At 45.8% G+C, this 16,317-nt stretch overlaps 1 protein-coding gene across 3 annotated transcripts in view; it reads left to right on the forward strand.

Moving 5' to 3' along the window:
* The window catches only part of LOC146172206 (uncharacterized), a 178,700-nt gene that overhangs the window by 136,823 nt on the left and 25,560 nt on the right, over nucleotides 1–16,317 (forward strand). The window contains exon 9 of one of the 3 annotated variants that reach the window (XR_014702543.1): nucleotides 8,613–8,744. The exons of the other annotated variants lie outside the window; for them this stretch is intronic. The gene's annotated coding sequence lies outside the window, so the exon portion shown is untranslated. Of the gene's footprint in view, nucleotides 1–8,612; nucleotides 8,745–16,317 lie in introns of those variants that run through there. 3 annotated transcript variants of the gene reach the window in all.

Genomic DNA, 16,317 nt, shown 5'->3' on the forward strand with positions numbered 1-16,317 from the left:
TGACATTTTGGTTGGGATCCGCAAATAATACGAGGCGGAAATTTGGAACGCTGAAAGTTGGAAAAAAAACTCGTATTATACGCGGGTTTTTACGGTACTGTCACCATCGCGGCGCACAAGTGACGTCATATGGGGGCACCACGCCAGCACAACCGCCTACCTGTCTTGGGGGGCTGCGTCCTCAGCTTTGCCAGCCACTCAAGCATTTTCAGTGCATGTGAAAATTTCGTGAATGGCTGTTAGTATGATGAGAATGCAGCCGATGACACTGGGAATTTGGCCACATTCCAGACATTGGTCAGTCTTCTCTGTGGTGGCTAGAAGGGGGAGGGGACGCCAACAACGGATGGAAGCTGCTCCTCCATTTCAAGCCGAGCGTAGGTGGCGCTGTTGGCCGTAGTGCAATGCATGGTACACGCCACTCGTCTTGAACCACGGTACTTGAGCATATGCATGCCTGCCGCTCATGCAGCACGCGGCCTTTCAGTGATGTCGCAGGTAATGGTTTAGCTCATTAAACGCTAGTCGAATTTGAATTCGACTGTTGTGCCCATGGATGAGGGATCGCATCCTGACCGCGGCGGCCGCTTTTCGATGGAGGCGAAATGCAAGGCGCCCGTGTGCTGTTTGATGTTAGTACAAGTTAAAGAACTCCAGGTGGTCGAAATTCCGATGTCCTGCACTGCGGTGTCTCTCATAGCCCGAGTAATTTTGGCACGTGAAACCCGACAAGCAAAACCATTAAAATCGATTTATTGGTACTCCAATACTTCTGGTGCCGCGAGCATCAGCGTATCTATATAAGCTTTATTCGCGAATCCTTTCAGTTTCAGGAATTGAAGGGTCTGAATGATTCTCGTCTGGTCAAGATAGTGCATGTCGAAAGCAGGAGATAGACCAAAAGAATAAGGATGGAAAGAAGTTTCTGCTCCGTGCGGTCGCATTTTCTTTTTCAACGATGTTGTTTATTGCCCCGGGGCATAAAAGAATATGTAAGAAGAAAATTAAAAAGGAGTATTAAACGAAAGAAAAAAGGTTGGCTGTTCTTTGGTCGATGTTTTCCACCTCCTTCAGTTTCAAAAATAGGAAGCATCAGCATTACTCCTAAAATTTGTGATTGGGGTTCCAAACAAGAAAACAAAGCATATCAAAAATTTATTGTACATCATAGTAATAGCAATGTACTGCACATCATACCATTCAGGGTAATTCAGAATAAAAGATACATTTACACACGCTTCTGTGTAATTAGAAAGAAAAAACATTAAACATTGAATACCAACACTGCATCGCTTGACACTAAGAAATGGGGAGGAAAGGATATCACTTTCCACTAAAACAAGAATTAATACATTCGACCTTGAATAAATATGCAACTTACAGCACCCTCCTAAGTTCCAGCATATTTTTTCTTTCCTGCGTAGCGTTGCACTGACAGTTCTGGGCTTTAAAATATTGAAGTGGAGCCTAGTAAGAACATAAACTTAATTTTGTTTGTAAGGGACATACTGCGATTTTTTTTTGCGCTGGAGTTCATCTGTATGGCAAAGTTAGGCACTCACATTAACATGCCAGCAGCGAAACACATCTTGCCATAAACAAGAAATCACGCTGACAGCTGCGAACAAACAGGAACGCTGCCATGCCGTCCAGACACCGCGAGAACCTGCACATGAGTGCGATCGTGTGACTGCATCGCCAAGCTGACCGCAGCGCCACCGCGGCCTTTGCGGCAGCGCATGAACCAGAGGATTGCGCTTTCTTGGCGTATACGCCGGCGCTGGCGTCTCCTCCCCTTCTAGCCACCACAGTCTTCTCCCTATCTGCTGATGTAGAAAGCGAAAAAAAAAACCCAGCCAGCACACTTACCGACGTGAATTATTTGCCTCGGGCACTGCGGGAGCCTAATGGCTGCCTTTCTACTAACAGAGAGCTCCCGATCGCAAAGTAGTAATCGGAGTGCATAGATCACCTTCGCTTTTGGCAGCAGTGCCTGTCGTGCCTTCGCCAAATGTACTGCTCGCGCTACCCCTTCGTACCCACTTCTCATCACGATCGGCACAGGCCTACTGCTTTAATTCGTCAGCCTGACGTTTGGCTGCAAACCCGCCTTAAGCATGCAGAAGGCATCATCTTGTTCCTTTTGCCGCCTTTTTTGACTGCGGCTGCAAAGTGCAGCGAAAAGGAAAGGATGCATACGCGGCGTCATGTTTACAAACTGCATGCGCAGACCGGTTCCCTATTGAAGCGAACCAACTCTCCGAGGCTCCTGCACCGCACGACAGAATGGTTCCTTTCAAAGCAGTGGCCACGCTTCGTGACGTCATCGAAAAGCGCGAAGCCACCACCGGAAATTTGACGTCATGCCAGACATGACAGCAGTCAGCCAGTTAGGAGCGGCAAAAGGAATCAGTTCACAAACAGGACCATCGCTGGATCTGGCCTCTGTTAAGCCCTCGAGCATTGTTGTTGCCGGACTAAAAGCCATGTGATGGGCCAAATGCTGTGGCAAACCAGAGGCATCAACACGAAACCATACCATTAGATGCCATTGCTTGAGGGCCGCACTGCACCAATGTTTCTGTTGTACACTTTTGTTCTTTATGTGAACTGAGATAAGTAGTTTATGGGTTATAACTGACAGAGTGAGAGCAATCAAAGCAGTCACTGCGAAGCAGCTTCAGCTGTGCACGTGGGCCACAACTTCATTCCTTCTGTTACCTTCCACAAGCTGAGTCGCTTCTGCATGAACCACATATCTTATTACAGTGGTTGAAGCAAGATAATCGCCGCTTGTCAGCCTCAAATCTGTCAACTGCAGGATGGTGCAGCCCAGTAACATGCCGCATGCAGCTGCAGTTGGTTTTGGACCCACATGCTTGCTGTCAACGTAGCGGTTTTATGCAATGCGTGACATTACCATGCGTGGGCTTTTGTTGCGTGCTAGTTGTCGATACTCTGAGTAAAAAGCAAGTTAAACCATGTGACAAGAGTGAAATACTAATGTCGTAGTGTTTTGTCTTGAGTTTAGATGAACAGTAAATTCAGTTTCTGGATGTTAAGGAGGTTCAAATATTTCCATGCCTCTAGATGGGTTGCAGGAGCTAGGACCACAGGCAGTCACTATAGCGGTTGGGCCACAACAAGCTTGGCATTTAAGCGGTAGCAGCGATGGAAGTACTGATGATTTTAGCAACTGGTTATTTTGCTATCGCCAAATGAGTGGTGCAGTCAAACCCATTTATAATAATGCCGATTTTGATGGCATATCAGATATAACAATGGGCAGCCACTGCACCATCAGATTTTCCATGTGTTCTATGATAAAATAAACCACTTACTACAATGGCGTCACATTACATTGTTGGATATAACAATCAGATATGGTCACCAAAAGTCAACAAAAACTTAAATGCGACAGCCACAAAATCACCCACTGACACAGAGACGCCGACAACGCTGATGCAGCAGACAAAAACGAAAATCAGGACAGAGTGCGTCGAGCCATTGTGTTGGCCGGGTGCGCCGGGGAAGCTTGCATGCTGCAGACATGAGGGAGCACTCCTCATGCTGAGGAGGAGGGAAGGCCTAAGGCACTACTAGCCACTGCATTCTGAGGGAGAGGGAAAGCAGAACATTGTACAAGAGTACAAGGATGGCGCAAGTGTGCAACTTGGTGCGCAAATACGGCCTGATGCAACTGACAGTATCTGCAATCATCTGCAACACGCTCAAGATTGAGAATGAAAGTGATTCCAGTCCTGCCCATGCAATGGACAACGCCGAAAAAGGGTTCGACACGGGGCGTGCAAAGGCTTAGAACAGGCCCTCTACCAGTGGTTCTTGAACGCCTATGCAGCGAACCTGCTGATTGGTGCCTTCATTTTAGTGGACAGAGGAACTTCGCATACCTCCTGTGCAACACCGATTTCCAGCCTGGGGGTGTTTGGATTCAACGGTTCAATTTGAGACATGGAATCGTCTACAAGGCAACCGTGGGAGATGCAGGATCGCTTGGCGTAGACGCTAGGCAGAAACGGCTTGAGGAAATGCTTCCTTGCATCCAAGAAGCTTACGCTGTCTGGGAATTGTACATTGAGGACGAGACAGCCATTTTTCCAGATGCTACCATCGAAGAGGCATGCTGCCAAAGGCGATTCCTGTAAGGACGATCCCTTGTAAGGGTGGCAAGCAAAGCAGGTTGCACGTGACCATTTTCATATGTGATAACATGGACGGCAGCGACAAGTGCCCCACCTTCGTCATAGTCAGGGAAATCCAAAAATCCCCGCTGTTTTCGTGGTGCCGTGAGGGTCCCAGTTCACTACCATCACAATGGAAAAGCATGGATGACAAGTGCATTTTTCCACGAGTAGCTGGTCGAGTTTGATCAGCGTGATGGCAAGAAGGGGGCATTAGTGCTCGACAATTGCCCTGCGCACCAGACAGCTCAGAAGCTGTCGCATGTGGAAGTTTTTTTCCTCCCATCTAACACCACTGCAGGCTTGCAGCCTCATGGATGCCTGCCTGCTTCAACGCGCTATATCGCCGACGTGTTTTGCACAGGCTCGTGCTGAACCTCGACATTTCTGTCCGAGAACGGCGACCGGCGACAGACTTGAAGATCTCGCTGCTGATAGCAGTGCAGTTAATTTTTGGGGCATGGGTAGAAGTAAGCTCCTCCACCATCATGAACTGCTTCAGGAAAGTGGGCTTTACTGGAGATGCCGGCAACGCGGAAGGTCGAGTAATTCCTGCTGACACAGTGATGACGGAACTTTGGTCTACAGTGAGCGGTAGTGACAGCGACGCGTTGGGACAAAGAATTTTTACGTGCCGACGATACAGTCGCAACAGATGAAGAGCTGACAGACAAGGCTATTGTCACAGCAGTCACCTCCAAAAACCTTCCACTGCACTATGTTCAGCAGTTGGATTCCCTGCTGAAAGATGTCGGCCAGATTGCCGTGAAACGGCAATGCTTACAGATTACGAATTTCTTCCCACTATGAAATAAGTGTAAGCTACCTCGTCATTAAATGCGTAGTTTATAACGTTTTCTTTGTTTTTTCGGCCTAAATTGGTTATAATAATCATTTTCGTGGCACTTCAATGGCGTTATAAGTGGGTTTAAATATACCAGCTAACTGTGCCACCACTAATCTTTATATGCTACCAAGGCCAATGGTTGTAACTATGGCTTGGAACTGAAGTTAGTGATAACCGAGCGTGTTTATGCAAGTTTACCTATTATATGCGATACGGTGGTGCAGTGATTACAATGCCAGACTACTGTACAGGAGTACCCGGGTTCAAACCCGACCGCTGATGGCTGCGTTTCGATAGAGGCAAAACGGAGTGGCATTTGTATGCTGGCATGGGCGGGACACAGTGTGAAGAGAGGATAACCGATGGTCGCTTAGTGTAACAAACTGAATTCCAAGGGAAGGAAAGCATAGCAGGGTGCGGCAGAAAGTTAGGTGGGCAGATGAATTTAAGAAGTTCGCAGGGATCAAGTGGATGCAGCTAGCACAGACCTGGGTTAATTGGAGAAATATAGGAGAGGCCTTCGCCCTGCAGTGGGTATAATCAGGCTGATGATGATAATGATGATGATTTATGTGCTGTGCAATGTCAATGCACGTTAAAAATCTCCAGGTTGTCAAAATTACTCTGAAACCCTCTACTGCAGTGTCTCTCATAGCGTGGGTCACTTTAGGACATTAATCCCTAATAACCATCTAACCCATTACTATGTGCACGTTATTCTGATCATTAACGTGACAGCAGTGTCAGCTTGGTTGGGGTGACCCTGCTGCTTTTGTGTTATGAACTGTTCAGCGGGCCTCCTGTACAAGACCTGCATCGCGCTGCCTGTGGATCGTGCCAGCAAAATGCTTGGTATAGTTGACACTACCGGGAGGCTTCAGTATGGCGGGTGGGTGTCATGGGTATTCCTGCTCGAGTGCTGACAAGATCTTAGCGGTGCCGAGCCCAAAGTTATTATCTTGACGGGAAATGGTGCATCCACACCAGAAACCAGTTATAACTCACTTAATAAGTTGCTGTTAGCCGCGGGGCTTAAAAAATCTTCCTAAAACGTTTTTTTTTCTTTGTGGATTTCAAACAACTGCATTTTTGAAACGTCAGCATTTTGAGCAGTATATCTGGTTCTGGGTCACCTGTCGCCATAATTTCTTTATCGCTGAAAAGATGAATGCACATGCAGTATTGCTTACTTTAACCCTTTGACTGTTTTTGCTGTGTGGGTACTGCGGCCGCATATCGTTCAAAATTTTAGGAATATTCGACGCTCAAAGGGTTAAAGGAGTGTTTTTTTCAAAATTATCAGAATTATCAAAAGTATTTGTCTTAATCACCGAAATGTCATTTTTCCTTGGCAAGTTTGACGAGCCATAACTTTCATCCAAATTTTTCTGGAGTGCTCATTTATGCCTTATGCAGTCGTCCGTGACTCTATGCTATTGGAAGATAGTAAACAATATATCCTGTGGAGAACTTTTCTAACAATGCTTTCTCTAAACAAGAGACAAACTTTTCTTCAGTAATGAAAAAGCTTCTCCAAGGAAAGCCGCAGAGGAGAGCTATTAACACTGTCCCGTTCAAGCCTTAAAGGCCCACTGTCCACCCTCCGGTCGAAAATATTTTCTTCCCCGTTGACTGTGAGACTTCACCCCTAGAACACAAGGCCGCAAAATGCTTTTGAAAAGAGTAACTAATAATGCAGTTACAGCCACCGCAATCGCCCGATTCTGTCATGCTTCTCTCCTTCCGTTCCCTCGCAAAGGTCTTTCACTCTCCTGCCCGAAGTCTAGCCTCCGCAAGACAAATTCCGCTTCCTCCGCGTTTGGCGGGAGGTGGGGCGTGGCACTCCGCGAGCACAAAAAAAGAAAAAAAAAACGGCCGAGGGAGCGCACGCCGCTGGATTCAGTCTGGCCGTGGCGAGGGAAAAGCGCGCAGCGAGCAGTAGACACCCATCCTTCTCCCGTCGGTCAGCGAGACGGACCAATGGACGTCGTTTGCGGTACGTACGTCATAACTATGGCGCGTTGGGCCAGCGCAGGAAACGGGGAAGCTGGCTTCCCGAAGGAGAGCATGAGAGAGCTTTGAATTGTATTTTCGATGCTTTGCGGCGCGCGTGTCACTAGCATTTTGCACAGACTATCTCCGGTACCTGATCGAAACACTGGGCTCCTTTGCTTAAAAGGGCCTACCCTGGACAGTGGCCCTTTAAATCCAGAGCTTGAACGTCCTTCCAATTTTTTCAAAAAACCACCCGACTTAGCACAATTTCAAGCAAACATGTGCAAGCAGTCTATGCCGTCAAGAAGGCAACGTGCCGGTCTTCATCCTTCACCTTCAGGGGCACTTTTCGGTTCACGCAATTCATGTGATAAAACACAACATTACACACAACGTTAAGGACACTCCTCCAGAAGACGTGATATATTGACAGGGAAGGAAGTATCCCGAGGACCACCACATCTCTTAATGCTTCTCTGTAAACAGAAACTACTACTTTGATATGCACCCTTACCTAGAGACTTGTGCACCTGGTTAATTCAAAAATGAAAGCTTCTTAGTCTTTGAAGGTGAATCCTTAAAATGATTTTTAAACTTTGAAGATGTACTTGCCTCTAGACTTCAAAATGAATTTTTATGCCTGGTCATTCAATTCCCACAATGATTTTGCCGGAACGAACAGAGCAACCCTTCTTATGTAAGATGCGATATTTTGACAACAAAACCTATTGTCAGATAGCACTTGTGAGTGTGTGCCATTTCTCATAATGTGTCATTTCTTTTTTATCAGTCAAAATTTGTCGAATGGTTTTTGACAATTCCTGTCATGCTGCTGGTGGTGCTTGTCTCGAAGTTTACGATACCCTTCGTCTTCTGCAAACTACTGCACCTCCGATGAGTAAAATTGTGCAGGTGGTTATGTCAGAAAGTGGAACTGTCACCCACTGATAAACATCTGGGCATAACAGAGCTCAGGAACACTGCATTTGAAGTCTGAATTTTGAAGTTTCTTTCATATTTGCTGTTTGAACTACGTTGGTGGCATTGGTATTGCTTTTTCGTTAGAAGTTGAAGAAGATAAATCGTGCGTGTACGCATACTACTGCATCACTAGCTGGTTGTGCTCCCATATTTCACCCCTGACAGTATCTCTGATCCTTCCGATAACTCCTTGTTTGGACTTGTTTTTAGTGGTAAATGGAAAATGGAAGGAATAAACTGCCCGGAAAAGCCAACCATTCATGATGTACTCAAAGAAATGTTTGGAAAATTTTCATGATTTCATCGTCATCGAACCACATTGGCAGCAGCGGCAAGAACTGTGGCACAAACACACATACTTCCTGAGGGTGATCAATGAATGTTTCCCTATGAGTGAAAGAGTGCTTCTAGTGAAGATATGAATGATCAACTAGAATAGAAAGACAATCCTGTTGCACAAGAAGCTACAAACGTGAAACATGCTAAAAAATATAAAATGCGCTTTCCTGGAAGCAGATATTGCAACCGTTGTTACCTTTTGCATTCCATTGTGCATTTCTTTTACTATAGTCCTTTTTTCTTCGCAGGTCAGACCAGGCTCTGCACTCCTCCTGTACAAGTCAGATGGTGAAGAGTACCCTGGAGCTTTCTGTTTAGAAAGCAAATATTATGCGTGATAATATTGCAATTTTTTTGAATGAATACTTTAATAAAATATACGTATGATGTTGACAAGTGTCCCCTGACTTCATCGGTAATGCAAATGTATGGTAAACAAATGTTGGGCACCTGCTTGAATTAGGATGCATTCATTCGTTTCCTTGTTTCCTCTCTGTCAGCACAGTTCCCTGTAACAAAAACTAAATATTTTCGAGGGCTACAAAATAAAAAAAGAAATTGGCAAGATTTTCTTACCGAAATTGTTACAAAATATTCTTGATGGTACCCATATCCACAGCTTTTGCACTAAATAGCTACTATTCTGCAGTCTTTGAGACCAATGTTAGGTGCTGTTTTAAAAAAGGAAACCAAATCAACCGCATAAGAAAATCTACAGTGAGCAGGCTAACTTAGAATTATTCAGTTAGTAACATCTCTATATTAACATGGGCTGCCGGCTTAGATAGCTGTACATTCAAAATGTGCTGGGAAAATGCAAGCTGTATGCTCTAATGTCGCCTTTACTTTGGGTAGATGGCTCCTGCTGAAAGACTCGCTTCGACGCACAAAGTGGTGTGATATTGTCAAGCTTAAAAACTTGAGCCTGTGGCAAAAAGGCAGCTTGCAACATGCGCATGTAACGAGCTCCGTTGGCTTTCTCTCGTTGAGATACAGCCCAAAAAGCACATTGTTAACTAGCCCACTCGCAAGTACTAGTGAGCAGCTTCTAACACTGCCAACGTTTAGCTTGCATAAAGGAACACCTTGCCTTACCTACCTAAAGTAATGGAACTTTAGATTGGTGAGCAAAATCTGTACGGCAATACCTTTGGGCAGTGTGGCTTTGAGTCGTAGGCTGCACACTTTTTGTAGTCTTCCCCACTTCTTTCCCATAGGTATTTTGCTCATTGAACTGCATGCTTCATTGGTTTTTGATTTTAGTGATGTTAACTCATTATTAAACTAAGTTTAGAGGTTAACTCTGCAGTGTGCTGTTTTCTGTCACTGCTCTTTGCATATGGCAGCTTTGATGCCTTCTCCATTGTTATTACGCTATGAAGAAAATTCTCTATTTCAGTATAGTTAGCATGCCAGCGGCACAGCTAGAACTCCGGTTTCTACAAGCAGGTGACATCTTTTCAGATATTCTGGAAAAGTACTTTCATTCCTCGTCATGATGATGAATACCTTTATTTACACCTATCAAGATGTCTTCTTTTTCAGCAGGCGAGAATTCCATGAGATTCAGCGGTGTCCAGAGCCAGATGGATGATTTTCTTTTGGACGTCTTTGTTCTCGCCGATCATTAAAGCCTTCCAGGACTCCAAATTCATGTCTGGTTCATTGTATCATTGTACCATGTGTATCATGCCTGCAATTTCTTCACAGTGTTTGCACCATGGGTCCTGTATCATCGGATGCCATCTGCTTAGTGCGGGTGGGTTGGGAAAAACCTCTGCCTGCAACTTTCTCCGTATAACCTCTTCTTTCCTGCTTAGAATTTTGTCTGCTCAAGGCAATGACTGTCTTTCTGATCTGTAATGATTGAGAATATTATGATTTTTTCAGCTCCCAGCACTGAAGGGGCTCGATGAGACCGCACTGGTATCCTGGTATGTAAGTTCATGGGCCAATGCGTGCACTGTCTCGTTTCCTTGCAGGCCCTCGCGGGCCGGAGTCAACACGAGGTTAATTAGCTCCACCGGTAGCAGTCCGGCAGCCAGAATTTTAACTGCTTTGGCGGATACCCTGCCTGCATTGTAGTTTCGGACAGCCGATTGGGAATCGCTTACAATCACCCTTGCATTCTGTTGAATGAGAGCCGGCGCAATGGCCACCTCCTCAGTCGATGTTGTGTCTCTCTGTCAAAGGCTGTAGCACAAGACCTGGTCCCCGTCCTCCCTGGTTGCGAGGGCTACGAAGTCCATTCTGTGTTCATATTCCATGTCCATGTAGGCCACGTCCTGTTTGCTAGTTCTTTTTTTTCCTAGAGCTTTCTCTGTCTACCCTCATGGTATACCGGGTGCGTGTTCCTTGGGAGTGGTGGGATCCTTATTTAGTTCCTTATGTTTGTTACGATATCCTCAGTCAGCTTGAGCCTCGCTCGAGGTTCGAAACCTAGCTTTTCTAGCATTTTTAGTCCCGATCGGCTGCATAGGAGTCGCTGCTGTGCTACTCTGGTAGCCTCAATGAGCTCGCCTAGTGTTTGAAATCCCCATGTTGAGAATTTTTTGGGTGGATGTGTACGGAGGGAGGTCCAGGGTGGTTTTGACGCATTTTTTAATTAGGATTTCAACCTTGTTCTTTTCTGCTTTTGCTAGCCATAGGCATGGTGCCACGTATGTGATCCTACTGATTTCGAATGAATGAATTGGTCTCAATAGGTTCGTCTTTTTCATTCCCGCATTTGCTATTCTCTTGATTAGTGGACACATCTGGTCACCGACACCCATGAACAGTGCAACCTTCGATATAGTGTGGTCGTACAGGGAAGTATGTATGATGCTGAGCTATAAACCTCTCCAGACTACACCACCCAAGTAAGTCCCCTCTGCTTCTGATGCAGGCAACTATTAACAGAAATCAGTCAGCACAGCCTGCCAGCAAATTCTGTGCTAGCAGAGCTACGTGCACCGAGAATTTCAGCGAGCACGTTCAAAAAGGAGTTGACATCAGAATTAAGATATTCTCAGGAACAAACATTGCTACAGCAGATATCATTTACCATGAAGAGCTTTTCTATTTACTAAGTAAGTTAACTAATTCTGGGGTGGAAGTGCTGCTTCATTTGCTCCATTCTGCTCCAAACTGCTTTACCTACTCTAAAATACAATATTGCTCCAAAACAGCTCCAAACATCTGGCTGCCTCAACGTCTTGCCATACAATATTGCAAATCATAGGTTTTCTTTAACTGGAGAAGCACGGAGCAAAATATTTGGAAGTAAATTTAAAACGATCCGCATCCATTGGAGGGAATTGTGAAAAAAATAGTGCAATAGCAACTTCTCCCATCCTTTTGACTCATTGATGGTGAGAGTAGTGAATGCAGAAGAGACCAAACACTGCGTTAGAAAACTTTTTCAGCTACAAAGAGCCACACGAATTGCTTTAATGCTTTTGCTTTCGAAAGAATTCAGCGAGGTACCTCACCATAGTCTTCATCAATAATGAGCATGTCAAGCCTACAAAGGCATACTTGTGTGATGGGGGGACATCACGAAGGTGCCATTTACTAGAAATGTTCTCAAGAGTGTTAGTAAGCCACATGATCCACAAAGACTATTGCCAGAGTTGAATCTAAGGATGCCCCAACGTCGCTGAAGTGAAAACGTGAAGAGGCACTGGCAGCAGACAATGAAGTAAAGAAGCTGTTTTCCTCGGCTATCCCTTCAGTGCCACCTGTCCTCCCTGAAGGCACTGTAAATTTATCAATACAAGCGTAGGACAAAAAAGTATGCACAAGGTAGCAGAAATGTGCTGCTCATTGCTGTGAACTCCAAGCCAGTGGTGGTGCTTGAACACATCAAAGTGGTAAGCTCCTTTGAATCTACCATGCCACAATAGTAAAAAGCTTTTAGTTGAACTTGACGGCCAGGTGTGTAACATAGAAGCAAGTATTCCATTTCCTGCTAGTCTTTTCGAAATTCTTACTCCTGTCAGCTACGATATGTTATTTCAAACATCTGTACATTTGATTTTGGGAACCGAGCATTGGGCCGAATATCCGTTGTGATCCATCGCTTCAATACGGGTCAGGCCAGCCTCATCCACAGAAGGCCTTATTGTGCCTCCCTTGCTGGGGGGCATGTCGTACAGAAGGAAGTTGACAAGATGCTGGCAAACAACGTTATTGAGCCTTCCTGCAGTTCCTGGGAGTCCCCTGTTGTATTAGTCAAAAAGACCGCAGTTGGAGAGTTTGTGTTAACTATCGCCACCTTATCGGATAACAAAGAAAGATGTTTATCCTCTTCAGAGAAATGACATGCACCTAACTGCTTGCATGGTGCTAGCTATTCTTCCATCGACATGCGTTCCGGCTACTGGCAAATTGCTGTGTCGACGAACAGGATCGTGAGAAAACTGCATTTGTCACCGCCGATGAACTCCTCTGTAATGCTCTTGTGACATTCAAGCACGACGGACTCGCTCCACCATGGATTCAAATGGACAACATGTTTATGCTACTTCGATGACATCGTTTTCTCCCATGTTCGTAACCCACCTTGATTGACTTTCTACCATCCTGGCCATTTTTACCGTGCCCGTCTTAAGTGAACACCAAAAAATGCAGCTTCGGCCAGCACCAAATTAAAATCCTGGGTCATTAGGTTGATGCGGCTGGTGCACAGCCCAGCCCTGACCAAGTTCAAGCTGTGAGCGAGTTACCTAACCCTCATAGCTCAAGTGATGTGCGAAGTTTTTTCGGGCTTTGTGCCTGTTTCTAAGAACTTCGCAGACTGCGCTTGTTCTTTTACCTCTTCTGCAGAAAAACGTCCCTTTCACTGGCGCAGTGATCAAGATCATGCCTGCATAATGCTTATTTCCGGCCTCACCTCTCTACCTGTCCTGGCACACTTTGAACCTTCTGCACCTATAGAACTGTGCACCGATGCTAGAGGTCATGGTATTGGTGCTATCCTTGCCCAGTACCAGCATGGTTACTCCCGCATAATTTCTTATGTCAGCCACGTGCTATCTCCCTCTGAGCGCAAACATTTAATTATGGAGCGGGAATGTCTTGCACTTGTTTGGGAATCGACTGAATTCCACCCTTATTTGTTTGAGAGGTCCTGCGTAGTGACAGACCATCATGTTTTGTGTTAGCTGTCTTCACTTAAGGAGCCCACCGGCCGCTTAGGTTGCTGGGCCTTGCGCGTGCAAGAGTACATATTTACTGTGGTTTACAAGTCAGGCCAATTGCACCAAGACATTGATTGCTTGTGCTGCAATCACGTAAATCCACCCGATTTGTCTGACCATACAACAGACGACTACATTTGCCCATCTTGGACTTTATCAACATCGGTGCCAATCAGCACCGTGATCCCGCACTGCAACACATTATTGACCAGCTGCACAACACAACTCTGATCGTTCCACCAGCATGTTTGTGCTCCATCACGAGACATTATATCGATGCAATATGCGTCCAGACAGCGCGGGCATTTTACTGGTCGTTCCGGCTCATCTGCACTCTACTCCTCCCGCTCAACTTCATGACTCCTCTACAGCATTACATCTGGGAGCGTCGGCATGTACGACAGTGTGCAACAATTTTTCTCACCTGGTCTCTACCAATCTGTCCGTTGCTGTGTCGCCGCTTGTGAGCTGTGTCAGCACGGTAAGACACCCTCACTTCAACCTAGTGGGCCCTGCAATCAATCACAGTTCTGACTTTGCCATTTTGTGGTGTGGGCCTCGATCTTCGTCCTTTTCTGACGTCGACTTCGAGAAACAAATGTATTGCTGTGGGAACTGATTATACCACCCGGTATACTACAACCAGAGCTATCCCCACCTGCTGCGCCTCTGACATTGCAAACTTTGTTCTGCATAATGTCATCTTGTTTCATGGTGCTCCCCATCAACTGCTCACAGATCGTGGCCGCTGCTTTCTCTTTCAAGTAGTTCATGACCTCCGCTTCGTCACCAATTCACAATGGCCTACCATCCACAAATGAATGGTCTTACTAGGCACCTTAATTGCACACTGGCCGACATACTGTCAATATATTTGTCCGACAACCATCGTGATCATTACCTTTTGTAACATTCCACCTATAACTCCTCACGGCATGATACCGCCGGATACTCCCTTTTATTTACTTTTCGGCTGAGACCCTTTACTCCCGTTTGACAACTTGCTGACTTGATGACTCTTCCTGCGGTTACACTTTAGATGCCATTGCCACGCTGATGCTACCTGCCACATTGCTCAAAACCAGCTTGGCACGTCTCACCACTCTAAAAAGCATCACTACAACATTAATCACTGTGACATCACTATGCTTCTGGCTCCCGGCCTGCTGTATGGGCGTGCATGAGAAACTTCAGCCTCGCTGCGTTGGTCGTTATCGCGTCTTGCGCAACTCAATGTGACCTCAGATCACCCCTCTGCAGCCCAAGTATCCTTCCACAACCCTTCACCCAGAACTCATGCATGTCACCTGCCTGAAACTGTATTATGTGAGTTTTCCTGTGTAGTACGCACTGGCACTGTACTTCTCCCATGCGGGTGGCACTGCTATGCTGTGCAGTATGTGCTGGTGTGAAGAAGGCACTGAAGCTAGGCTGGATTAGTTCTAGTGGTGTGTCCTTGACAGTGAACCGTTGCAGCTACCTGCATGTACTTTCCCCTAACAATATTTTGCCCATTTGCCTTGTCTTGTTAGAGGTGTGTATGCAGTCAGTAAACCATTGAATGTCAAATAAAAAAAATCAAATGATTTTTTTACTTAAGAGATAGAAAATTGCAATTATTTAAAGCAGCTGATCCTAAAAAAATGCTCCAAAACAACTCGAATGCTGCAAGACATTTTATGGCTCTAAGGCTGCTCCAAAATGGTGTTATTACTGTTCATTTAGCTGCTCCATTTAGCTGAAACTGTACGCAGCCAGCACGTGCATGGAGTGCGCGGGGAACTTCAAAGTGCAGAAGGGCCCTCGGATATCTTCAGAAAATGCGCTGCCGAAATGAAAACCGCCTTCTACGACGTCAGCTTGGAGGTAAGTTTTATTCGGCCCTTTCGGCATCTCTTCACCACATATGTAATTCTTTCTTTTTGTATGTAGTTGTTGGCGAACCCACGCAATATCACGGATGCCAGTTGCGTCTGCAAGGCCGGGTGCCACTGTTAACGATGCGACACATTGCTCTCGTATGATTTCCAAGGAAACCGCAAAAACAACTTGATTTTCGATTGCTTCCCGATGGTTGTTTTTTTATAACTATTATGACACCCATAAACACAAGAGCAGATCGAGCTGTTAGTTTAAAAGGACGTTTTCTCTTTGCGGGGAACCATGAACGTGCGGCAAGTCAGAAAGCGCGCACTCCTGCAATATGCTTCGCTCTCCATGTCGTGCTTCTACGTCTTCTGCGTCAGGCTAGGCTTCCCAAAAGCGAGCGCCGAGAACAGCTGGAAACTGTCATTAGGAAGTCGTTAGAAAAAAAAAAAAAAGTTCCCGTTGGGCAGGAAGGCTCCGCGCTCTCTACAACACAGGCCGTGTCCGAAGGCCTGCCAGCTGTGGTTACAACTTTTAGTAGTTGTCACAACTTTTAGAGCTCTAGTTTGGTCCAGAAGTAAAAAAAAAAAAAGACCCGTTTATTTTGTGTTTTTCGCGTGCTAGCGATAGCTCGTGCATGCTTGAAAAAACCTAGCGTGAAGTACTGTACCAAAACAAAAAACGTGGGAAATGCGCAGCCTTAACGACAAGCAATGGGTGCGATATGAGATTCGAAATGACTAAGTAAGTACAGGCCCTTGTTTCAGTCGGTGTATATTTTTTTTTTATTCTTACGGGGACCCAAAAAGAAATCGGAACACAGCGTCGGTGCTACCCACGGTTGCGGATCCAGACAGCCGCGTTTTACAGCGGCGCCTCCCAGACGGCGCCACATGTTCGGCCA

Source organism: Amblyomma maculatum, unplaced genomic scaffold (assembly GCF_055883805.1).
Source record: "Amblyomma maculatum isolate TAMU_Amacu unplaced genomic scaffold, ASM5588380v1 scaffold_13, whole genome shotgun sequence".
Taxonomy (NCBI): Eukaryota; Metazoa; Arthropoda; class Arachnida; order Ixodida; family Ixodidae; genus Amblyomma; species Amblyomma maculatum.